This window comes from Nicotiana sylvestris, chromosome 5, assembly GCF_000393655.2.
Source record: "Nicotiana sylvestris chromosome 5, ASM39365v2, whole genome shotgun sequence".
Taxonomy (NCBI): Eukaryota; Viridiplantae; Streptophyta; class Magnoliopsida; order Solanales; family Solanaceae; genus Nicotiana; species Nicotiana sylvestris.
Window position 1 is genome coordinate 29809065 of NC_091061.1, and position 26618 is coordinate 29835682.

At 38.7% G+C, this 26618-nt stretch overlaps 1 long non-coding RNA gene across 1 annotated transcript; it reads right to left on the bottom strand.

The window, feature by feature from the left end:
• Positions 1 to 12191: 12191 nt before the first annotated feature.
• On the bottom strand, positions 12192 to 19755 carry LOC104228533 (uncharacterized). The gene is made up of 2 exons (XR_711357.2): positions 19493 to 19755; positions 12192 to 12443 (listed from the first exon to the last, which is right to left on the bottom strand). It is a non-coding gene; the product is annotated as an uncharacterized lncRNA (long non-coding RNA).
• Positions 19756 to 26618: the final 6863 nt, after the last annotated feature.

A 26618-nucleotide genomic window follows, 5' to 3' on the forward strand; every position in this document is an offset into this window, starting at 1 on the left:
CCTCAAAAACACCCTACGAACATATTCGTGTGATCACATCACCGATATAACATCATGAACATCGAATTGAGCCTCAAGATCGATGAAATTTCTCAGATTTCCGTTTAAACATCAATTTTCCAATTAGGGTCCGGATCGCGTCAAACGACGTCCATTTATAACCAAATTTCACAAGAATGACTCAAGTCATATATAAGACCTGTACCAGGCGCCGGAACCAAAATAAGGTCCTGATACCATTACTCTCACATCATATTTCATTTCAATTTTCTTTAAACATTTTTCAAAAAACAATTTCACTTGAAAATTCATAATTCGGGCATGGGACCTCGGAATTCGATTACGGGCATACGCCCACGTCCTATATTTTCCTACGGACCCTCAGGGACCATCAAATCACGGGTCCGGGTCTGTTTACCCAAAATATTGACTGAAGTCAAACTTATTCATTTCGAGGTCAAAACTTAGCAATTTTCACAAGATTTCACATTTAAGCTTTCCGGCTGCGCGCCTAGACTGCGCACACAAATCGAGGCAACTCTAAATGAGGTTTTCAGGGCCTCGGAGACATAGATTTCAATTAGAAATAGGTGATGACCCTTTTGGGTCGTCATATTCTCCACCTATACAACAATCGTTCGTCCTCGAACGGACAGAAAAAGGAAGTACCTGAGTCGGGGAAAAGATGGGGATATCGGTCCCGCATATCGGACTCAGACTCCCAGATCGATGCCTCAGGGGGCTGACCTCCACTGAACACGAACCGAAGGAAATCTCTTCGACCTCAGCTGGCGAACCTGCCGGTCTAGAATAGCCACCGGCTCCTCCTCATATGACAAATCCTTGTCCAACTGGACAGTGCTGAAATCTAACACATGGGATGGATAGCCGTAATATTTTCGAAGCATGGACACATGAAACACTGGATGCACGGCTGATAATCTAGGTGACAATGCAAGTCTATAAGCCACCTCTCCCACTCGATCAAGGATCTCAAATGGACCAATGAACCTAGGGCTAAGCTTGCCCTTCTTCCCAAATCTCATCACGCCCTTCATAGGCGACACTCAGAGCAATACCCGCTCACCAACCATAAAAGCCACGTCTCGAACCTTACGATCTACATAGATCTTTTGCCTGGACTGAGCTGTACAAAGCCTATCCTGAATGATCCTGACCTTGTCCAAGGCCTCCTGAACCAAATCAGTAACCAACAACCGAGCCTCTCCTGGCTCAAACCATCCAACCGGAGATCGACACCGCCTACCATATAAAGCCTCATAAGGAGCCATCTAGATACTCGACTGGTAGCTGTTGTTGTAGGCAATCTCTGCTAAAGGCAAGAACTGATCCCATGAACCTCCAAAGTCAATAACACAAGCTTGGAGCATATCCTCCAATATCTGAATAGTCCGCTCGGACTATCCATCCGTCTGAGGATGAAATACTGTACTCAACTCAACCTGGGTGCCTAACCCTCGCTGAACTGCTCTCCAAAAACGCGAGGTAAACTGCGTACCTCGGTCCGAAATGATAGATATCGGCACACAATGAAGACGAACAATCTTTCAGATATATATCTCAGCTAACCTCTCGAACGAATAGGAGACTGCCACAGGAATGAAATGCGCTGACTTGGTCAGCCTATCAACAATGACCCAAACTGCATCAAACTTCTTCCGGGTCAACGGAAGTCCAGTAATTAAATTCATATTGATTCTCTCCCACTTCCACTCGGGAAGCTCAATCCTATGAAATAAACTATCAGGCCTCTGATGCTCATACTTAACATGCTGACAGTTCAAACACCAAGCCACATAGGCAACGATATCCTTCTTCATTCTACGCCACCAATAACGCTGCCGCAAATCATGATACATCTTCGCAACACCCGGATGGATAGAGTACCGGGAACTATGGGCCTCCTCTAAAATCAACTCTCAAAGCCCATCTACATTAGGCACACAAACTCGACCCTGCAATCTCATAACTCCATCATCACCTAAGGTAACCTGCTTGGCACCCCCACACTGCACCGTGTCTCTAAGGACACACAAATGGGGATCATCAAACTGTCGATCACGGATACGCTCCAATAACGAAGAACGAGCGACCGTGAAAGCTAATACTCGACTAGGCTCAGAAATATCCAACCTCACAAATCGATTGGCCAAAGCCTGAACATCCAAAGCAAGCGGCCTCTCACTGACTGGAATATAAGCAAGACTGCCCATACTGGCTGACTTTCTGCTCAAAGCATCGGCCACCACGTTGGCCCTTCCCGGGTGATATAGGATAGTGATGTCATAATCTTTCAACAACTCCAACCACCTCCTCTGCCTCAAATTCAACTCCTTTTGCTTGAACAAATACTGAAGATTCTTATGATCCGTGAGCACCTTACACGCCACACCATATAGATAGTGCCTCCAAATCTTCAATACGTGGACAATGGCTGCCAACTCCAAATCATGCATTGGATAGTTCTTCTCATGAAACCTTCAACTGCCTCGAAGCATAGGCAATGACCTTGCCATCCTGCATCAACACTGCACCAAGTCCAATGCGAGATACATCGCAATAAACGGTGTAAGGCCCTGAACCTGTGGGCAAAACTAACACCGATATCGTAGTCAGGGCTATCTTGAGCCTCTGAAAGCTCGCCTCACACTCGTCCGACCATCTGAATTGGGCACCCTTCTGGGTCAACCTGGTCATCAGGGCTGTAACAGATGAGAACCCCTCCACGAACCGACGATAGTAGCCTGCCAATCCCAAGAAATTCCAAATCTCTGTAGCTGATGCTGGTCTAGGCCAGTTCTTGACTGCCTCAATCTTCTTTGGATCAACTTGGATACCCTCTGCTAATACAACATGACCCAGGAATGTCACTGAACTTAACCAGAACTCACACTTTGAGAACTTAGCATATAACTAACTATCCTTCAGAGTGTGAAGAACCACTCTGAGGTGCTGCTCGTGCTCCTCTTGGCTGCGGAAATATATCAGAATATCATCAATAAAAACTATCATGAACAGGTCCAAATAAGGCCTGAACACTCGGTTCATCAATTCCATAAATGCTGCCGGGGCATTGGTCAACCCGAATGACATAACCAAGAACTCATAATGCCCGTACCGAGTGCAAAAAGCTGTCTTAGGGACGTCAGATACCCTAATCCTCAACTGATGGTAGCCAGATCTCAAGTCAATCTTTGAAAATACCTTGGCACCCTGAAGTTGATCGAACAAATCATCAATCCTCGGCAGTGGATACTTATTCTTGATCGTAACCTTGTTCAATTGCCGGTACTCGATGCACATTCTCATCGAACCATCCTTTTTCTTCACAAACAACACTGGCGCACCCTAAGGCGAAACGTTGGGTCTAATGAAACCCTTCTCAAGCAAATCCTGCAACTGTTCCTTTAACTCTTTCAACTCCGGCGAGGCCATACGATACGGCGGGATAGAAATGGGCTGGGTGCCCAGAGTCAAATCAATACAAAAGTCGATATCCCTGTCGGGCGGCATACCCGGTAGGTCTGAAGGAAAAACCTCAGGAAACTCCCGAACAATGGGTACATAATCAATAGAAGGGACCTCCACACTAGAATCGCGAACATAAGCCAAATAGGCCAAATACCCCTTCTCAACTATACGCCGAGCCTTCACATAAGAGATAACACTACGGGTAGAATGACCAGGGGTCCCTCTCCACTCTAAACGGGGCAAACCCGGTAAGGACGATCTTGGCATGACAATCCAAGATAGCATGGTACGAGGATAACCAATCCATTCCCAATATAACATCGAAGTCGACCATGTCTAAAAGCAACAAATCAACACGGGTCTCAAGACCCCCAAACACTACAATACAAGAACGATGAACTCGGTCGACCACAATAGAATCACCCACCGGTGTAGACATATAAATGGGAATACTCAATGAGTCACTAGGCATGACCAGGTACGGGGCAAAATAAGATGACACGTACGAATACGTAGACCCTGGATCAAATAACACTGAAGCATCTCTATCACAAACCAGTATAGTACCTGTAATGACTGCATCTCAAGACTCAGTCTCGGGCCTGGCTGGAAGTGCATAACATTGGGGATGGGCCCCACCACCCTGAACTACCTCTTTGGGATGACCTGTTGCTGGTTGGCCTCCACCTCTGGCGGCTTGAGCTCCACCTCTAGGACCTCTACCTCCACCTTTAACACCTCTGCCCCCGCCTCTAGCTGGCTGGGCAGGCTATGGGACATCTGGTGCCTGTACCATAGCACGAGAACCCTGATGCGGAGAAATGCTCAAAGCTCGAGGGCAATACCTAGCAATGTGCCTCGTGTCGCCACAAGTAAAACAAGCCCTCGGTTGCTGGGGCTGATGACTCTGGAAGCTCTGAAGCGGCGGTGCACTAATAGGTACTGATGGTGCACTATAAGGCTACTGATCAGAATAGTGCGTTTGAGAACCACGAGCACCTAAAGTACCATGGGAGACCTAAAGAGCTGACTGAAAGGGCCTAGGAGGATGGACTCTACCATATGAATCTCTACCTCCAGACGAGGTACCACTAAATCTACTTGAATGATGGGGCTGCTTATTCGACCCATGACCACCTCCCTGTGACAGAACCATCTCAACTCTGTGGGCCACATTGGCCGCCTCCTGAAATGTAATCTTACTCCCGGCCTCCTTGTCCATCTGAAGACGAATCGGCTGAATCAGACCATCAATAAACCTCCTCACCCTCTCTCTTTCGGTGGGAAGTATGACAAGAGCATGGCGAGCTAGATCGATGAACCTGGTCTCATACTGAGTGACCGTTATGGAACCTTGCTGAAGGCGCTCAAACTGCCTCTGATAGGCTTCTCTCTGCGTCACGGGGAGAAACTTCTCCAGAAACAACACTGAAAACTGCTCCCATATCAAAGATGGCAATCCGGCTGGTCTCGCTAAGCAATAATCCCTCCACCAAGTCTTGGCGGATCCAGATAAGCGAAATGCAGCAAAATCGACCCCATTAGTCTCAACAATGCCCATGTTCTTGAGAACCTCGTGGCAGCTGTATAGGAAATCCTGGGGATCCTCAGAAGGAGCTCTGCTGAAAGTAGTAGTGAAGAGCTTGGTGAATCTGTCCAGTCTCCCCAAAGCATCGGCGGACATAGCCGCTCCATCGCCGGTCTGAGCCACTACACCCGACTGGACTGCCACCGCTGGCTGAATCGCTGGAACCTGAATCTGGGGAGCTACCTGCTCCGGAGTGCATGTAGCAGGAGTCTGAGCCCCTCCTCCAGCCTGAGAAGTGGCTGGTGCTACAGGAAGCAAACCTGCTCCGGTGAACTTCTCCATAAGGCCCACCAATCAAACCAGAGCGTCCTGAAGAATTGGGGTAGCGATAAACCCCTCTAGGACCTGAGCTGGGCCCACCAAAACTATTGGGGCTGGAACCTCCTGCTCAAAATCAACCTGAGGCTCCGCCACTGGTGTTGCTGCTCGGGGCTGAGCTCTGCCCCTACCTTGGCCTCGCCCTCTGCCCCTAGTGGGAGCTGCTGCAGTAGGCTCGGGCTACTGAGCAGTAGATGAGGAAGCGCGTGTCCTCGCCATCTGCAAAGAACATAGTAGAAGTTCAAATAGTATTTGAGGAACAAATCCGCACGACAAGAAAGAACAAAAGTGAAGTTTTCCTAACTTGGTAGCCTTTGGGGATAAATACAGACGTCTCCGTACCGATCCCTCAGACTCTACTAAGCTTGTCCGTGAGTTGTGATACCTATGTAACCTAGAGCTCTGATACCAACTTGTCACGACCCGGATTTCCCACCCTTGGGAGTCGTGATGGCGCCTACTAATGAGAGCTAGGCAAGTCAATCCTTAATTGCTTACTTCATTAACAATTACTTCTTTTAACAATTATCAGCGATAACATGAAAGCAACGGAATTATGTAAATATGCTGAAGACTTAAATTTAAAGAAAACTGAACAATAATGCGAGAACAAACATATGCCTCTACCCAAGAACTGGTGTCACATTATTCACGAACTTCTAAGAGCGCTAAATACAACTGTTTGAAAGAAAATATAAACTGTTTGTCTCGAATATATGAGATAACAAACGAAATTAAAAGATAGAGGAGACATCGGGCCCGCGAACGCCTGCAAGACTACCTCAGTGTCTCACTGGATTGAAGGCTAGCTATCGTGCTACTGTAGCTGTCCAAAACCTGGATCTGTGCAAAAGAGCACAGAGCGTAGTATCAGCACAACCGGCCCCATGTGCTGGTAAGTGTCTGTCCTAATCCCGGCAAGGTAGTGACGAGGCTAAGACCAGACTCCAAATAAACTTGTACAGTTATATAATATATGGCGGAAAAGTAAACAAGTAACAAGCAGTTAAAGCTGGGGAAGGGGAACATGCTTCGAGGATAGCAGTTTAAAGAAATAACAGGGAATAATAAGGAAGCTAGCACTATAACTTCTATCACAAATGAAGAAAATAAAGGCAACTTTCACTTTCAATTTCCTCTTGTTGCAGGCGTGCAACCCAATCTCATTTCTCATATCTCGTGGTAGGCGCACCACCCGCTCCCATTTTATTCTGTCTCGTGGTAGGCGTACCACCCGCTCCCATTTCATTATATCTTGTGGTAGGCGTACCACCCGCTCCCATTTCATTCTGTCTCGTGGTAGGCGTACCACCCGCTCCCATTTCGAAATCTCTTTCTACCGGGAATTCAAAAAGTTTTTTTGTACGCCAAACAAAAATAAATAAGTAATAAAACGTTCGAATAATTTGAATCAACTTGAAAAAAGAATTCAATTATTCTTAAATTATTCAATTAGATAATAATTGAATAATTTAACGATTTCCCTTTCATATTTGATATTGATTAGCTCACCAATCAATACGTAATGGAACTCGCTTCGCTTTTCTGATTGATAGATAAAATAATAGAATTAGGAAATCCTCTATTTACTGAATAATAACTTTTTTGTTGACAAAAGAGTAAACATCATTTCTATTCCAAGGTGGGGAGTTTCATTTTCCCCATCGACCTATTTGCAGAATTCCATTAAAAAAAAATTCTATATTTCCATTCTATTTCCATATCTATAGAAGAACGTATATAAAAATCTTTAGTGAAATTAGTGAAAGTTAAGAACTCATTGAAACTAATTGATTCTATTTTGAAACCTTTTTGTTTTGTCTAACTTTCTAACTCTTTATTTTCTCTGAATTATTATATAGATACCCATGTATATCTTGCCCTTAACCCAATAGAGAAAATTGCTTAATGAAATTCTGTATGACTGGTTGTCAATTTTGAGCGATGCAAAATAGGTTCTTTTCTTTCTATTTTGTCTTCAAAATCCATTTTTTGTTTTAGATTTCTGAAATAAAATAAATAGGAAATAGCTGATTAAACAATGAAAACAAAAAATTTGGGAACTCTATTCCTTAATTGAGTATAGAACGGTTTAGTTACAAGAGTTCAATTCGAGGAAAGCATAAAATATGGGAAAGTCCCAGGTTAAATAAAAAAAACTAAGACTCTAAACTCAAATCTAAAATAATGAACCTTCAACTTCAAATTCCTATTTGAACAACTTTTTATTGTTATTGATCCATTTGAATCATTACTAAACTAAAATAGCTTCCTCAATCTCGACGATTGCTTATTCATAGGCTATTATGAGTTCAAGACAGGCCGCTATGGTGAAATTGGTAGACACGCTGCTCTTAGGAAGCAGTGCTAATGCATCTCGGTTCGAGTCCGAGTGGCGGCATACCGTCTTCTAAAAAGGATAAATAGATCTTATAATGAATTCAATTCCCGATTTCCTTTTTAGAATTATGTAATTAAGGGACTCTTCTTTTTTAAGATTTTTTATGATATTTTCAACCTTAGAGCATATATTAACTCACATTTCCTTTTCGATCGTTTCAATTGTAATTACAATTCATTTGATAACCTTTTTAGTCGATGAAATCGTAAAACTATACGATTCATCAGAAAAGGGCATAATAGTTACTTTTTTCTGTATAACAGGATTATTAGTTACTCGTTGGATTTCTTCTGGACATTTCCCACTAAGCGATTTATATGAATCATTAATTTTCCTTTCATGGAGTTTCTCCCTTATTCATATAATTCCGTATTTCAAAAAAAATGTTTTAATTTTAAGTAAAATAACTGGCCCTAGTGCTATTTTTACCCAAGGCTTTGCTACGTCAGGTATTTTAACTGAAATACACCAATCTGTAATATTAGTACCTGCTCTTCAATCCGAGTGGTTAATAATGCACGTAAGTATGATGATATTGGGCTATGCAGCTCTTTTATGTGGATCATTATTATCAGTAGCACTTCTAGTGATTACATTTCGAAAAAACAGACAGCTTTTTTATAAGAGCAATGGTTTTTTAAACGAGTCATTTTTCTTGGGTGAAAATGTTTTACAAAATACTTCTTTTTTTTCTGCTAAAAATTATTACAGGTCCCAATTGATTCAACAATTGGATTATTGGAGTTATCGGGTTATTAGTTTAGGATTTACTTTTTTAACCATAGGAATCCTTTCGGGAGCGGTATGGGCTAATGAAGCGTGGGGGTCGTATTGGAATTGGGACCCAAAAGAAACTTGGGCATTTATTACTTGGATCGTATTTGCAATTTATTTACATACTCGAACAAATAGAAATTTGCGGGGTGCAAATTCTGCAATTGTAGCGTCTATAGGCTTTCTTATAATTTGGATATGCTATTTTGGGGTCAATCTTTTAGGAATAGGGTTACATAGTTATGGTTCTTTTCCATCAACATTTAATTGAATTCAAGACAAGTTATTACAAATACAAGAGCGGGCGGCGCATTGTATGAACCAGCGTGCGGACCGTGTGAATCATCAATACAATATTTGATTCACACGGTTTTCTACCATATGTAGTTCAATTTCATTGTTTTTACTTAACTTAAGAGTTAAGAGAAGAAAAAAAGTCTTCTTTTTTTCATTGTCCAAGAATGTTTTTCAAAACAAACATAGGTTTTTTTTATTTCAGTCATCCAAATTATCTATAAAAAAAATTAGATAGAATAACTTCGACCTTGTCAACTGCTAATGAAAGAACGAAATCCGGGTATATACCAATACCTATTACGGGTAAAAAGATGGAGATCGAAAGAAATAACTCTCGCGGTCCAGAATCAAAAAAAGAATCCTTCGGGGCATTAAATAGCTTGTATCCATAGAACATCTGGCGTGACATAGATAATGAATAAATAGGAGTTAATATCATTCCAATTGCCATTACAAAAGTAATTAGTATTTTTGGAATTAAAAGATATTTTTGGCCGGTAATTATTCCAAAAAATACTATCAATTCGGCAACAAAACCACTCATACCTGGTAATGCAAGGGAAGCCATCGAAAAGCTACTGAACATCGTGAACATTTTTGGCATTGGAATAGCTATTCCGCCCATTTCGTCAAGATAAACAAGGCGGATTCTATCATAAGTCGTTCCCGCCAAGAAAAAAAGTGCAGCACCAATAAATCCATGAGATATTATTTGTAAAAGGGCTCCATTAAGTCCCGTGTCGGTTAGAGAACTAATTCCTATAATTATGAAACCCATATGAGAGACAGAGGAATAGGCTATTCTTTTTTTTAAATTCCGTTGGCCAAGAGATGTTAAAGCTGCATAGATTATTTGTATTGTACCTATTATCATCAACCAAGGAGAAAATATAGAATGGGCATGAGGTAATAATTCCATATTGATTCGAATTAATCCATACGCTCCCATTTTTAATAAAATTCCGGCTAGAAGCATACAAGTACTGTAATGTGCTTCTCCATGGGTATCTGGTAACCATGTGTGTAGGGGGATAATGGGCGATTTGACAGCAAAAGCAATAAAAAATCCAATATAGAATATTATTTCTAAAACCACAGGATATGACTGATTAACTGATGTTTCAAAATTTAATGTTGGTTCATTAGAACCATATAAAGCAAGACCCAAAACTCCCATTAAGAGAAAAACAGAACCCCCCGCCGTGTACAAAATAAATTTTGTAGCTGAGTACAGACGTTTCTTTCCTCCCCACATGCATAGAAGTAGATAAACAGGAATTAATTCTAACTCCCACATGATGAAAAAAAGTAAAAGGTCCCGAGACGAAAATGATCCAATTTGACCACTGTACATTGCTAACATGAGAAAATGGAATAATCGAGAATCTCGAGTAACTGGCCAAGCCGCTAAAGTAGCTAAAGTAGTGATAAATCCTGTTAATAAAATGGGTCCTATAGAAAGTCCATCTATTCCTAATCTCCAATGGAAATCAAAAAAATTGATCCATTTATAATCCTCCACTAGTTGGATTAATGGATCATCCGATTGGAAATGATAACAAAATGCATAAGTCGTTAGAAGGAGTTCTAAAATACATATACATATCGTATACCACCTAATTACCCTATTTCCTTTATGGGGAAGAAAGAAAATTAAGGAACCCGCAAATATTGGAAAAACTACAATTATTGTTAACCAAGGAAAATAATTCGTAGTAAAGACAAGATACACTTGGACCATAAAAACCCGTGCTCAAAATATTGTGATTTTCGAGCACAGGTTTGTCGGTAAAAAAAATTAAATGGATTCAAGTAGAGTTTTCTCGAACGTATCAATAAGCTAGACCCATACTGCGAGTTGTTTCATGCCATAAATAAACTCGGACACTCAAGAAATCTGTTGGACAGGCGGATTCACATCTCTTACAACCAACACAGTCCTCTGTTCGTGGAGCAGAAGCAATTTGTTTAGCCTTACAACCGTCCCAAGGTATCATTTCTAATACATCGGTGGGGCAGGCTCGGACACATTGAGTACATCCTATACACGTATCATAAATCTTTACTGAATGTGACATTGGGTCTATACGTTTTTGAATGTTAGAAATTTTCGATCTAGTAAACTTAGAAACGAATCATATAATCATATATTTATATACCAGATGAATCAATGAGTTATCATAATTTTCTAATCAACCCCCTTCTGGATTGGTTTATGAGATATGAGAGAGGGCCAAAATACTTTGATTTCTTATGTTTTGCAAACAAGATCACACCTTACGTAGCAAACATGCTAATTAAAATCGATTTATCAATATTAGAATCTAGATGATTAATACTAATTATTCAACAAATTTGATTGGTTGATACGAGTTGATTTTCTGTTACGGTAAATTGATGAAACAATAGCCAGTCCAATGGCTGCTTCAGCGGCTGCAATAGCTATAACAAAAATTGAGAAAATGTCTCCTTTTAAGGGGTATTGACGATTATCAATGCATTAATGGATTAGTTCCAATAAATTGCTTAGCTGTTAGATTAGTTGTTAGTTACAATAGTTCAAGAGTTACATGTGTGTATGTTTATAAGTTTGTACGGTACATCAATGCAATACACATAATTTTCATTTCCAAAATATCTTTTCTTAGTCTTCTCTCTCTAAAAAGCTTCCAGATCTTCCATCCGCTGCATCTACAGCTCAACAAGAAAAAATACTTCTCAAAATAAGCTGATTTTTAAGCTTGGCTAAACAGGCTAATGTCTTCGTTTCTTACTTTTTTTAAACCAAAAAATGTCAAAAGCATCTAAGTTTCAGTGTTGAAACAGGCTAATATCATACTCGAAAATTACATAGGGAAGGATATAACCTAGCCCCCAGAAACAATTTTGAAAATGGTAAAAACCATTACTGTACATGATGATAGGAAGAAAGCCTATCTAGGCCTAATTTTATATACCTCTGTGAGGATGTCAGTTCAACTCTCAAAAAAAGGTTAATTATAGTTCTCGACAAAACTATAAGTAATTTTGAAATTCAACCTATATTCCAAGTAAAATGACCCTCCTTTGGTCTAATTTTGAAATTAGGCCTTGCCAGTTGATCGTCCTTCGGTTACATGACAATAATTTTACCAGTTACGTCAAGGCTCCTAACTTGGGAGTTCAGATCTCATCAACAAATACAGTAGACGCATAATCTAGGATTAAACATATACAATAGAGGATCTAAACCTGAGATTTTTATATTTTAATTTTGGGAATTGCTGGGAAAAGGAGATGCAATGTAATCAAAATTAAAAATCCAAAATTCCACACAAGAGATTTCAGAACTTGTACTTCTCTTGAGAGAAGTGAATTCAAAATTTTATATATGTATTATCCTATTTACGCAATATAACTTTCTGACAAAGTTTGTATTTGGCTATGCCACTAGGCACAATTTCATCTTCAGCACCTTGCCACAGTGAACAGAGGCTTTATTGTTAGTTAAATGATTAACAAATTAGAATTTACAAAACCAGAAATCAGGTCTTGATGGAGAGACTCAAACTCCCCTTGCTGTATAACATATGCCTGCATATAAATATAGTCAGCAAACTAAAGCAACATCAAATTATGATACCTGAGAATGGAAATAAACAAGGGCAATCTTGCTCAATGTGCACAAAGAGTCACCAAACACATGCTCTAATGTTTTCAAAAGTGCTTTGCAAATTGATTAGCCAACCACAAACTACTAATTTCTAAAAGTATATTTTTCGAAAAGCATTTCCCAAAATAAGGAGATCTAGATGCCTGGCCAAACATGCTATGATATATCTTTTAATTACAATAATTGTATAACTACCACCAATAGTGGTTGAGATTTTTATATAAACTTTGAATATAAAATTGCCTAGTTATTACCAATAGAGAGTGGTAATTAGATGAAAATGACATTCCTGCTACCAAATATTATCTCCCTCTACATAAGGTACATGTTTTTTAAAATCATTATAATGTGTTACTTTCATTATTAACTTGTTGGAGTATCAAGAAAAATTTTAGAATTTGAAAAGTATTATCTAGTTAGATTACCCCAAAAGCAATCAAAATATTAAAATACCAAAAAGATCCAGTTTAAATACAAACTTTTCTCATATTTCAAGTAACTATAGGTCTACGCGGTGAGAGCCAGAATTAAATTGATATTTTCATTGCAATACACTTTCTTACTTTGTGGATAATCAATACCTTTTCAGTATAGTACACTTTTCTACTTTCTATAACTATCATCACCTATTAAATATTAATTTCTTGTCAATTTTCAAAAATTATGTTTTCACTTGATACTCCTACAAGTTAATAATGAAAGTTATTTACATTATAAAGATTGGGGAATAAAAAGGACGCAACATGGACCAAAATGTGGGGGAAGATAAAGTACCGATAATTGGGTACTTGATAGTAGAAATGTCACTTTTATCTAACTACCTCCACCTATGGATATTAGCTAGACAATTATTTTATTTCAAAATACATCAGGATTGATCCTTCCATTATCTCACAAGCTGAACGTCGACCCAAGCTACACTCTATAAAAAAAAAAAAAAAAGTAGATGGCTACCACTGTACCACACAGAATCAAATTAAAGCGTTAGAGGGACTCCACGACATGTTCAACATGTTTGAAGTCCAAATTGTGGAGTTAAAATGGAGGAAGACACGAAACAACACTCAACAGCTCGAAAGAGAATCCTTACAAGCAGTGGCGAAGCCAGGATCACTGCTAAGGGAGTTCAAAAAAAAAAAAAGATTGTAGCTAGTAGGAATTGAACCTATGACCTTACAAAAGTTTTGAATCTCTTGACCACTAAGCCACACTTTTGAGTTGTATCGAAGGGATTCAAAACTTAATATATAGAGGTAAAAACAGATTTTGCATTATATGTACAGTGTAATTTTTCGGCGAAGGGGGTTCGGAACCCCCTTCCAGCCCCCTAAATCCGCCCATGCTTACAAGTTGCACGATAAGCCTTGTATAGAAGCAGGGCGGAGAGTATTGGCGACGGGTTCGGACGAACCCAATAACTTTTGCTTAAATGATATATATATATATATACACACTTCATGACATCTCCTGATGATGCTTACTTTAATACTTTCGAGCAATCTTGGTGTTTATGTTCTTTCATGTACCAACTGCATGATAGTATTGGATGGCCGAGTGCCCCATGTCATACACCCTTTAAACAACGTGTTTCTTTACTAAAAAGCTATTTATAAAAAATAAGGGGATTTTATTTGAAAGCAACAAAAATATGACACTGGAATGGTGTAGATCGCCTTAACCGAAAAACTTGTTTATTGAAAAAGTAAAATCCCTTTTGAAATACCAAAATGAGTCCCTTACTTGGTAAGGGACGAAATATCCGGATTAAGCAGATTTAGTTGGCTGGAGGAAGATGTTAAGCATTGGGGTATACATGGACCGGATTGGTTTGATTTTTATCAAAACCAAACCAAACCAACTATATCGGTTTAGATTGGTTCGGTTTTGTTGGGTTTTTCGGATTTTCGGGTTTTTTGTTACATGAATATTATTTCAATCTTACTTTGTTAAAATTATAGAGAAAGCTTTGATAAGTGAATATATGTTTAGTAAATATGGAAAAAAATTTACAAACATATGATCTATTAAAATATTCTAATGGGTGAATTTTTTTAGTAACACATGATAGTTATTTTCTTAGTCGTCTAACAATAATCTTTCGTTAATTTACGTTTCAAGGTTAATACATGAGAGGATCCCAAATATTTCTACATTTTCAAAAAAAAATCATTATAAAGTCTTAAAAATATAAATAAAATTTATATATTTATAGTTGGTTTGGTTCGGGTTTTTTTACTCACTACCAAACCAAGTCAAACCAAACCTAACCGGGTTTTTTAATCGATTTGGTTTGATTTTTCGGTTTGGTGCGATTTTCCGATTCGGTTTGAACACCCCTAGTTAAGCACCCCAAGTCTTGTGTTGAGACAGGATCATTTGCATCGACTCATATCGACGTAAGTAGAGACAGAATAAATGAAATTTGGACATGCAAGCACACTGACATGAGGTTCAAAATATTTGTTACAACCCCTAAGCAAAATGAAAGAAAAAGAAAATTCTAATCTATCTTGTCTACCCTATTCTATGCTTTCCCTAACATCCACATATCTAGTCCACTAATGGCCTCCAATTCAACGGGGCTTTTGCATCTATACCTAGTTTTTGGTCACAACTGAACCTATACCCACTTTGTAAAAAAATTTGCAAGCATACCCACTTTACGATCAATTTCAGACTTATCGAGTCTGAAGTTAAAAAAAATTAGTTTGAAGTGAAAAAATTGCACTTCAAATGCACTTAAGGCCAAATAGGTCTGAAGTGCAACCAATGGTGTCATGCACTTAAGGCTAATAAGTCTGAAGTGAAAAATTGCATTTTAGATGCACTTAAGGCTAATAAGTCTGAAGTGAAAAATTGCATTTTAGATGCACTTAAGGCCAATAAGTCTGAAGTGAAAAATTGCACTTCAGATGCACTTAATGCCAAAAAATCTGAAGTGCAACAAACGTTTTCATTCATTTAAGGCTAATAAGTCTGAAGTGATTTGCACTTCAGATGCACTTAAGGCCAATAAGTCTGAAGTGAAAAATTGCACTTCATATGCACTTAAGGCCAAAAAATCTGAAGTACAACAAACATTTTTATTCATTTAAGGCCAATAAGTCTGAAGTGATTTACACATCAGATGCACTAAAGGCCAAATAGGTCTGAAGTGTATCCAATGTCTAATGCACTTAAGGCCAAGAAGTCTGAAGTGAAAAATTGGACTTCAGATGCACTTAAGGCCAAAAGGTCTGAAGTACACAACGTTTTGCTACACTTAAGGCCAATAAATCTGAAGTGAAAAATTGCATTTCATATGCACTTGCCAATGGTCTGAAGTGCAACAAATGTTTTGCTACACTTAAGGCAAATAAGTCTAAAGTGAAAAATTGTACTTCAGATGCACTTAAGACCAAAAGGTTTGAAGTGCAACCAACGTTTTTATATACTTAAGGCGAAATAGACCTGAAGTGCAAACCAGAAAGAGATATTTGTTCTTCGAATTATAACAATCCAATATACGATTTAATACCTAAATCTACTCCAAATGAGCTCAAATTTGAAACATAACCTCCAAATATCATCAGGAACAAACCCCAATCATCAATTTGTCAAAACAACAATAAATTTAATGAACCCATTTTGCAATTAAGAAAAAGAAGAAGAAATCCTAAGCAATAGTAAAAAATAAAGCGTCATACAAGCTCACCAATATTGTAAAACATCATAAACTACATTAAAATATGTTCACAACCACCATATAAAATCATTGTCAAATAGAAGCCTGAAGTTGTTTAAAAAATGAGTATAAGTTAAAAAAAAAAAATTAAAAGTGGGCATAAGTTAAATGGGGACAACCAAATTGGACGCCCCGTGCAATTTTTACCCAATTCAAAGATACTTCGGGGCATTTTCGCGGGACAATGTACATGAGATTTCGAAAGGAGGCACACAATCAATCCAATGGCCCCTGAGTTTACCTACTCAATCTGTTGTAGATCTAGACATGTCCCTAACGACCCAAGTAAATAAAAGGGATTGTTGCACAAATAGCCGTTCAAATTTACTGTATATTTTTTCTAGTCGGTATACATAGATTATACATTATTTATATACAATTATACACATATTATACATAAATTATATATTTACGGGCTATTTTTAGTTTAAGAGATTAGATGGGCAGCTATTTGGGTTAATTCTTCTAAATAAAAACATGAAATTATACACTATATGAAACTATATTATCCTCCCGACTCAAATTTTACTATAATTACATTTTATATACCTAATTACCATTTAGTACATTTTAAGGGAATTAATGATAATAATTAGTGTCCTAAAATAACTCTAACATATCTTCCACTCACCCCATGTTTCTCTCTCCACATCCCACCCCCTTCCCCACGTATCTTGCACTCACCCACGATTCCACCATTGACGACTATTATAAAGCTTTGAAGCTTTGATTTGAATTTGGGTTTTCAAAAAACATTATTTGTTTGAATTGGGTGTTGTTGCAAAAAATTGAGAATTCTCTCTACGTCTCTCTCTATCTCTCCATCCCTAGTTCCAGTAATGTAAATCAAAGGAAAGGAGAGCAGCAATTCCGCCATTGACAACCATTAAAAAGCTTTGAAGCTTTGAATTCGAATTTAAATTTTCAAAAATCATTATTTGTTTGGATTGGGTGTTGTTGCAAACAATTGGGAATATTGTTTGGAGTTTATATATCAATTTTGAGGGTGTTTTGGTGAAGATTACACTTGATTTTGGCTGAATTGCAGATTGAAACTCAAAGAAGAAGAAGAAGAAGAAATGACATACATTATACTGCAGAAATTGTAGTAAAGTTGTAGTAAAATTGTAAAAAAAATTGTATTCTGTTGTTTATATATATATATATATATATATATATAACTATAATATATATTTTATTTAAAGATTGTATGAAAGTTGAACATATTGTATAAAAATTGTATTCAAGTTGTATGATATTGTAGTTGTATATAATTGAGTTGAAATAATGTATGAACATTGTAAATAAGTTGTATAATATATAATTAGTTGTATGAAATTTATTTTTACTATGTATAAATCAGATACAAAATATATAAAAAACATATTGTATAAAAATATATAAAAATTATATTTAAATTGTATAATATTATAGTTATATTTAACTAGTTAGAAATAATATATGAAAGTTGTAGATAAGTGTCGCAGCAAAGTCAGTATATAGACCAAGTAACCAACAAAAAAAAGTTAAAAAAATAAGAATTGCGTGATAGACAGTTCATGGAGTATACCAGGCCACATAAAAATATCTTTCGTTTATATTATTAGAGGAACCATTTGGGAATATCAAAGAGGAAATTATAGAAAATTTCCAGCTTGAGAGTGATGGGGTTTCTGAAACGAGCAAAGAATTACACGAAATTGGGGAACTAAAAGAGGAACAAGGATTCATGGGTTCTGATTGAAGCAGCAACATTGATATTTGGAGACGTTAAAAACGAAAAATCCAAATCCGAATGGGAGAGAGAGACAGAGAGAAAAGGCTTCAAATTTGAAAATTCTGAAAACCGTAGAGAGAAAACGGAGGATGAAGACAACGATGTTTATTGTACCACTTGTGAACAATTTAGCTGCTTGGAAAGTTGTAGATAGGATGGTATATATTTTGTAACTAAAATGTGTTTAGGTCGGGTAAATATCAAAACATGGACATTTTTCGTAATAAGATTTCAAATAATGTATAAGAATGAAAAAATCCCTAAAAACATGGATGAAATTATCAAAAAGATCATTAGGCCTAATTCCCTTTAACCTGTCTAAATTGCACGGGGCGCCCTATTTGGTCGCCCCCATTTAACTTATACCAATTTTTTTTAAAACTTTTAACTTGTACCCACTTTTTAAATAATTTCAGCCCCCTTTCTCCTCCTCATTGCTTTGCAACTCTCTCAAATCATATACAGGAGAATCTCAGCTAAGAACCTTAGGACGTTCTTCCCATGCAGTGATACTATATAAATGAACACTTTCTTCCTGGTCTCTCAATTACTAACAAAGGAATTGACAGATTCAAACAAAAATTAAAGAAATGCTAGATTAATGAGGATTCATGTCTTTATCATTGCCCAAGGGGCTTCTTTATCTTCATAAAGGATAAATATTATCCATAGAGATCTGGAGGCGAATAACAATATTCTTCTAGACGGTAATGAACCTCAAATATCAAATTTTGGATTGTCGCATGTTTTTGGTGGCAAAGATTCAGAAGCTAAGACAAATCGAGTTGTTGGAACTTAATAATCATGCATGCAACCTTCCTAAGCACAAATAATTCTTCCAGCACAAAAACTCGCCAGTTACAAACAAAAACTTCAGCTATAGAGCTGAAGTTCGACAGTTACAAAACAAAAACTTCAGCTCTAGAGCTTAAGCTTACAAACAAAAACTTCAACTCTAGAGCTGAACTTCAGGCCCGGCTACTAGAATGCTGAAGTTTTGCGTGATTGTCTTTGCTACTTCAGCCCCGTATGTTGAAGTTATGCGAAAAAGCGGGTATGCTTGCAATTTTTTTTGCAAAGCGGGTGACACAAAAAGCGGGTATAAATACAAATGCCCCCTCTAACCTAACCCCAAACCTCTTGTGCACATTTAATATCAGTTAAACCAAGCCCAAACTCTTTTGTGCATATCTAATAACTCAGGGCCCAATTTATTCCATTCAGCTAATGGTCCACTTGCCTTTTAATTAGTGAAATTGCTTAAGCAACAGATTATCTATCCAAATTGAACAACTAATAATCAAAAGACTAGTTACTAAAACCAAATGCATTCCATCGGATAATCAAACATTAAGGAACTTCAGATTATTCACAAAGCATCACATATAATCACTTCATCTGAACAACAAGTAAAATCATACAAGCAACAGGAACCTATTAAAACAAAAAAGAGAGGTTGAGAAATGGACCTTTAATAGAGAATTCCATCAAAAATTAGACGAAACGGCCTCTGGCAGGAGCTTCGATGGGCAGCCTCGTTAGCTAGATTTGCCCTTCCGTTTAGATCTGAGTAGTGATGGATAGTTACACTGTGTGTGTGTGTGGTGGAGTGTAATTGGTAAATGTCAATTGTACAGTGGAGGTGGCGAGAATGTGAGGTGTGAGTGCAACGTGTAACTGTAAAGGTGCATGTGTGTGAATTGAGTTGTTGCCAAGTTATTCAGAAGAGAGGAGTCCGTTTGGACGTGAGAATTTCCGAACTTTATTTATTTTTTTCGAAATTATTGTTTGACCATAAAATTTTTAATATTCACACATGAATTTTAGAAAACTCTAAAAAATTATTTTTTAAAAATTTCACTAAGATCATTCACAAAACTTCAAAATAACCAAAATTATATTCATATCCAAATACAACTCTAATTTTTAAATATCATTTTCATTTGAAAAAAATTTTCACTACGTTTTGAAATTTTACCATTCTTATGTCCAAAATCCCACAGTGTCCTACCATGTGTCAAAATTTTATTGGCTCTTTTTCTTTTTTCTTTTGATTTTCTTTTTCTTTCTTTTTAGAAATAAAATTAAGAAATAGGAAATATAATACTACTACTAATTTACATGTTACATATTCTATATTTCCTGCAACACATTGGAGTCAAGAGTTCGTTGGATGGACATGAGAATTTGTGAGATTCCAGTCACTCCTTCCAATTTTTAGTAATGACACATATATGAGAGTATAAGAATGGATGAATTGTATATAATTTAAAATTAAGTTAATTAGATTGTATTTTAGTCGGCCAATTTTCCCGCAAGCAATTAATGTACTCCCTCTGTTTCAATTTATGTGAACCTGTTTGACTGAGCACGGAGTTTAAGAAAAAAATAAAGATTTTTAGAATTTGTGGTCCTAAACAAGTTCAAAGGGCCCCAGAGTATTTGTGTGGTTATAAAAGCTTCTCATTAAGGGTAAAGTTGTAAGTTTAAGCTAAATTGTTACCAAATTTAGAAAGGGTTCATTCTTTTTGGAATGGACCAAAAAGAAAATAGGTTCACATAAATTGGAACAGAGCGAGTAATAGATAACTAAGCAATAAATAAAGAACTAAAACTAAATGAGACATAGTAATTTTATATTGGTTCGAGTACTGATGTGATACCTACAATCAATTTTCTTGGGTTACTAGAATTCTCTTACATCTTCAATAGAATTGTGTTACAACTTGGTTTTGTGACTTTCCTTTGTTCACTACCACCGTGTTATAACTGTTGAACTTTTCTGCTTCAACTACAAGTGATGACTCAACCTCTCAATTGTTTTCTTTTTCTCTTTATATTTTTATGATACTAGTAAACTCAAGAATACAGTGTTTAATTAAGAACTAAAAATATGAAAACTTTGATAAAGTTACAGAAATGTCTTCAAGTTTTTTTATCTCTTTATATAGGAGTTGATATTTGACCGTGTTGATCTTCTTATTTTGTGTAACGACCCGACTGGTAGGTTTGAGAGTTGTAGCCCCATTCCCCCATTTACTGCTCCTTTTGCGCTTTATAGCTGTTATATGACTTACCGGGTTAGTCAGTTTGGGCCCGGAGAGATTTCGGAATGAATTGAGACATTAGTCTCATAATGGAAAGCTTAAGTTGAAATGGTTGACCGATTGTTGACTTATATGTAAATAACTCCAAATGAAGTTTTGATGGTTCCATTAACTTCGTTAGGTGATTCTGGAGTTAGGAGCATATCCGGATTGTGATTTGGATGTCCGTAATGGAATTAGGATTGAAATGGCAAAAGTTGAATTTTTGGGAAGTTTGACCGGGATGAACTTTTTTATATCGGGGTTGGATTCCGATTCTGGAAGTTGGAGTAGGTCCGTGGTGTTAATTATGACTTGTGTGCAAAATTTGAGGTCATTCGGATGTGATTGAAAGGTTTCGGCATCATTTATAGAAGTTGAATTTTCTTAGTTTAAATAGACTTGAATTGGGGTGTGATTCGTGTTTTTAATATTGTTTGACGTTATTTGAAGGCTCGACTAAGTTCATAGGATGTTTTAAGACTTGTTGGTATATTTGGTTGAGGTCCCGGGGGCCTCGGGTTGATTATGCGTGGTTAACGGATCAAGAGTTGAATTGGAGAAGTTGCTGCAGTTGAGGACTGCTGGTGTAATCGCACCTGCGGAGCCTCGGTCGCAGGTGCGGAGTGAGGTCTGCAGATGCAGAGTTTGAAGGGAAGTGAGTAGGTGGTCGCAGGTTGAAGGCTTTCCTGCACCTGCGTGACCGCAGATGCGGCAGAAGGACCGTAGAAGCGGAATAGTGCAGTGGAGCTGCGCTCCGCAGAAGCAGAGGGTTTTGCGTCGCTCCTGCGAAGCCGCAAAAGCGGCTAAGTTGGCCACAGAAGCAAGATTGCTAGGCAGACTATTTAAAAACGTGGGTTCCAAGATTTTTTACCATTTCTAACATTTTGAGCTCGGGGTTTGGCGATTCTTGAGAGGATTTTCGAGGGAATTCTTGAGGTAAGCTCTGTGTACTCGTTTTTAATCAATAATCTTGTTTCCCCATCAATTTTCCCACCTAGATTATGTGGTTTTGAGGTGAAATTGAGGGGTTGGAGGCTAAGGATTTAGAGAGTTGATTTTGGGGATTTGAGTGGCGATTTAGTGTCGGATTTTGATGAATGTGGTATGGTTAGACTCGTGGTTGAATGGGCTTACGGGTTTTGTGACTTTTGTTGGATCTCGAGACGTGGTCCCGGTGGCCGTCTTTGAGCCAATTTTGGATTATTGATTTATAATATCCTATTTTCTTGTGGAATTGATTCCTTTAGCCCATATTGATTATATCGTATTGTTTATGGTTAGATTCGAGACATTTAGAGGCCAATTCGCGAGACAAAGGTGTGTTGGAGTAGAGATTGGCACGTATTGAGATAAGTAACAGTTATAAATCTGGTTCTGAGGGTATGAAACCCTAGATTATGTGTTATGTGATTGGCTTGGAAGTGACGCACATGCTTGTTGACGGGCGTGTGAGCGTGCACCGTAGGAATTATGACTTGGTCTATTCCGTGGAAATGGAAAGCTGAATAACTTGTTAGCTATATGCTCTCAATGTGTTATCGAAATTTGACTGTAAATCATTTTAGAAATCATGTTTAGGCTATGTGTTGTACTGTTGGGACCCATAGAGGCCGTGTTACATGTTGAATTACATGCTAATTGATATTTGTACTCAGTCTAAGTTTTACTCGTATATCATATCTTAGTCTCTATTATTTCCTTGTTGATACATCATATCATTGCTGTTTGGGCTGATTTTCATGATTATTGAGAGCCCGAGAGACTGAAGAGGTTGATGACTGAGTGAGGCCGAGGGCCTGATTGTGAGGATATTTATGGGTCGGGTTGCACGCCGCAACATGTTTTATTAATTTATGCAATGATTGGCTTGATATAGCGCTTGGGCTGAAGGAGCCCCTTTGGAGTCTGTAAACCCCCCAGTAAGCGTAGGTACCTACAAAGTGCGAGTGCCGAGTGCAGAGCGACTGAGAGGAATGAGTGAATATGAGGAATGAGTGACTGTGGGAAAATGAGTGATTGTGAAGTTGGAGTGAATGGGAGGACTGAGTGATTCGTTGCTTTGAGAGGATGCATTTGATCTCCTTATTGTTGCACTTAGTTTCAATATATCACTACTTTGAAATATCTGAGAGATATTATAACCAATTTTACTCGAACTTGACATGTATAAACTGATTTAATTTAAATTGCCAGATTTGACAGCATGCTTATTTTTCTTTTTTTGAGACTACTGAAATTGAACTATAAATGTGTAGCTCGTCACTATCTTCAGTTCCTTATTTAGTCTTGTACTTACGGAGCTGGTTGTACTCACGCTACAGCCTGCATTTCGTGTGCAGATCCAGGTATTTTCAGACACGGTGGGTGTTGATACTTTGCACAGTTGACCTTTGGAGATTTCGAGGTAGCTGCCCGGCGTTCACAGTCCTTGTTTCTCCTTTCCCATCTTTTCTTTTATTGTATTTAGTTTCGGACTATCTTAGACAGTGTATTCCAGACTTGTGACATATAAATGCTTATGTACTCTGTGACACCCCAATTTGGGAGTTTTCCGTGTTTTGTTTGGATCTTTCTATCTTGTTTATGAGAAATTGCTATTTAAACTGCTTTAAAAATCTTTTTTGTTATAAGTGTTAGAGTTATTCATAAATGTCAGCTTGTCTAGTACCACGATAGGCGCCATCACGACAGATTAGGATTTGGATCGTGACAAGTTGGTATCAAAGCCTAGGTTACATAGGTCTCACGAGTCATGAGCAGGTTTAGTAGAGTCTTGCGAATCGGTACGGAGAGGTCTATACTTATCGTTGAGAGGCTCTCGAACCCTTAGGAAACTTCACATTCTTGTATTCTTGTCGTGAGGATTTGTTGATTCCGGTAATAAACTTTTGTTATTCTATTCTCTCACAGATAGTGAGAAAACGTACTACTGGACAGGATGGACAGCCACCAGTAGCACCATTTAGGGTCGCGATAGGTCGTGGTAGAGGCCACGGTAGGGGCAGGGGTGCAGCTCGTATTGCAGCTAGGACAACACTTGTAGACCTACCAGTTGCCCCAATTCTCGAGCAGGTTCCAGTTGTGGATGAGCCAGTGGGGCCAGCTCAGGAACCAGCTGTGCCATCGTGATTCCAGGCCTTCAGGAGGCTTTAGCTCAGATTTTGACTGTGTGCACCAGTCTTGCTTAGGCGGTCTCTATTCTGGCCGCAACAGCCACTTCTCAGGCTGGGGGAGGTACTCAGACTCCCGCCGTTCGTACACCAGAGCAGGTGATGCAGGGTCTCCAGACACCGGGGGCACTACCAGCCCAGCCGGTTGGAGCTGCTCAGGCCCATGTGGTCCCTGTTATGACTGATGATGAGTAGAGGAGATTGGAGAATTTCGAGAGGCTCTAGCCTCCATCTTTCAGTGGGGTAGAGTTGGAGGATGCCTAGGGTTTCTTGGACAAGTGTTAGAGGATTCTTCATATAGCAGGTATTTTGGAGACCAGTGGGGTCTCGTTCACTACTTTTCAGTTCACTAGGGCCGCCTTCTGATGGTGGGAGGCTTATGAGAGGCGCAGGCCAGTCGGTACAACACCACTTTTACAGCAGGAGTTCTCCATTCTCTTCTTGGAGAAGTTCGTGCAGGAGTCTCGTAGAGAGGAACTGCGCAGACAGTTTGAGCAGCATCGTTAAGATTGTATGTTTGTGAGACAGTATAAGATAAGGTTTTCTGAGTTGGCCCGTCATGCGGTGGGGTTGGTTCCCACTGATAGGGAGAGGATTAGGAGGTTCATTAATGGCCTAACATATCAGCTGTGGTTGCTTATGACTCGGGTATCTGGTGCTACTTTTGATGAGGTTGTCGATATTGCTCAGCAGATAGAGATAGTCCGCAGTCTAGAGCAGGGTAAGAGGGAGGACAATAGGCCTCGTGGATCGGGAGGATTCAACAGTGTTCCTTCTGGGTGTCAGTTCTAACACGACAGGGGTCATTTTTTTAGGCATGCTCAGACGGTTCGTCCAGTTCACCGTGGTGCATCATCCAGCCATGGTTCATTCAGTTCTCATCAGGGGCATTCATCTCTTAGTGCCCTTCCAGCCTAGAGTTCATCCCATGCTCTATTGGTTCAGGGCTCTTCTATGCTAGGACCTTCTACCAGTTATCCCGGTGCTCGAGGCTCCCTTCAGTCCCCACCACCAGCATCGAGGAGTTGCTTTGAGTGCAGAGAGTTTGGGCACTTGTGGAGGTAGTGTCCTCATCATCCGGGAGGTCCGATGCAACAGAGGAGTCATGATGCAACTTCCGCACTAGTTACTACACTACCCGCTCAGCCAGTTCGGGGTGGGGCCCAGTCAGCTAGAGATTGCCTTATAGGGAGAGGCCGATCAGATGGTGGTTGTCACACCTCCTTTTTCCGCGCCCGAGGGGCGCAGGGGAGTTTTTTTCCAATTAAAGGACAATCGAAGTGGGATTTGTTTATTTATTTCAGAGTCGCCACTTGGGAGATTTAGGGTGTCCCAAGTCACCAATTTTAATCCTGAATCGAGGAAAAGAATGACTCTATATTATAGTCTGCGTACCAGAAATCTAGATAAGGAATTCTGTTAACCCGGGAGAAGGTGTTAGGCATTCCCGAGTTCCGTGGTTCTAGCATGGTCGCTCAACTGTTATATTCGGCTTGATTGTCTGATTTTATACAAGTATGAACTTATGTGCAAATTTCAACTTTTAACCGCTTTATTATTATTGTTTTACAAGAATGTGAACATCGCTTAAAATACGTCTTTGGACTGCGTCACATGAAATGCACCCACAATCCGGAACGCATTTTATTTGATGTTTTGAGATTTGGATTTGGGTCGCATGAAATGCGCACCCGAGCTTAAGAAAGTAAATTATTAAACACGCGCCTAAAGAGACTATCGCGTTATTATTTTGCGGAGGCCGTGAAATTCGCTAAACGACCCTCCTGAATTCTAAGTAATTTTAAACAAGTATTTACTGAGGGCCCCGCAATTTGTGTTTTTTATTCGGCGAGGCTCATCTCATTCTTATTTTTTTTTAAAGGGATTTGCAACGTCATGGAAATGCATCTCGGGCCACGCCATAATCAATATACCCGTGATTAGAGACATATTTCGAGTCCGTTGAGATTTAGATTTGGGTCGCATAAATGTGCACCCGAGTTTAGGAAAATTAAATTATTAAAGGCGCGCCTAGAGCAACTAGCGCATTATTATTTTGGGTAGGGCCGTGAAATTTGCTAACGGCCCGTCCCGGAATCTAAGTATTTAATATATACATTTAGAGGGCTCCGCAATCTGTACATTTTTTTTGGCGAAGCTAGTCTCGTTTTTTTTTTGTTTATTTATTTATTTGTTTTTATTTACCCTTTTTATTTTTATTTTTAAAGGATGCCATTTTTACGCCTTTAACATTACTAAACCTTACGACTTTTTTACAACTAAAATCTCATAACTTGTCAAAAAATTAATAAAATGAGTTTAGTGAACGAGTGTTT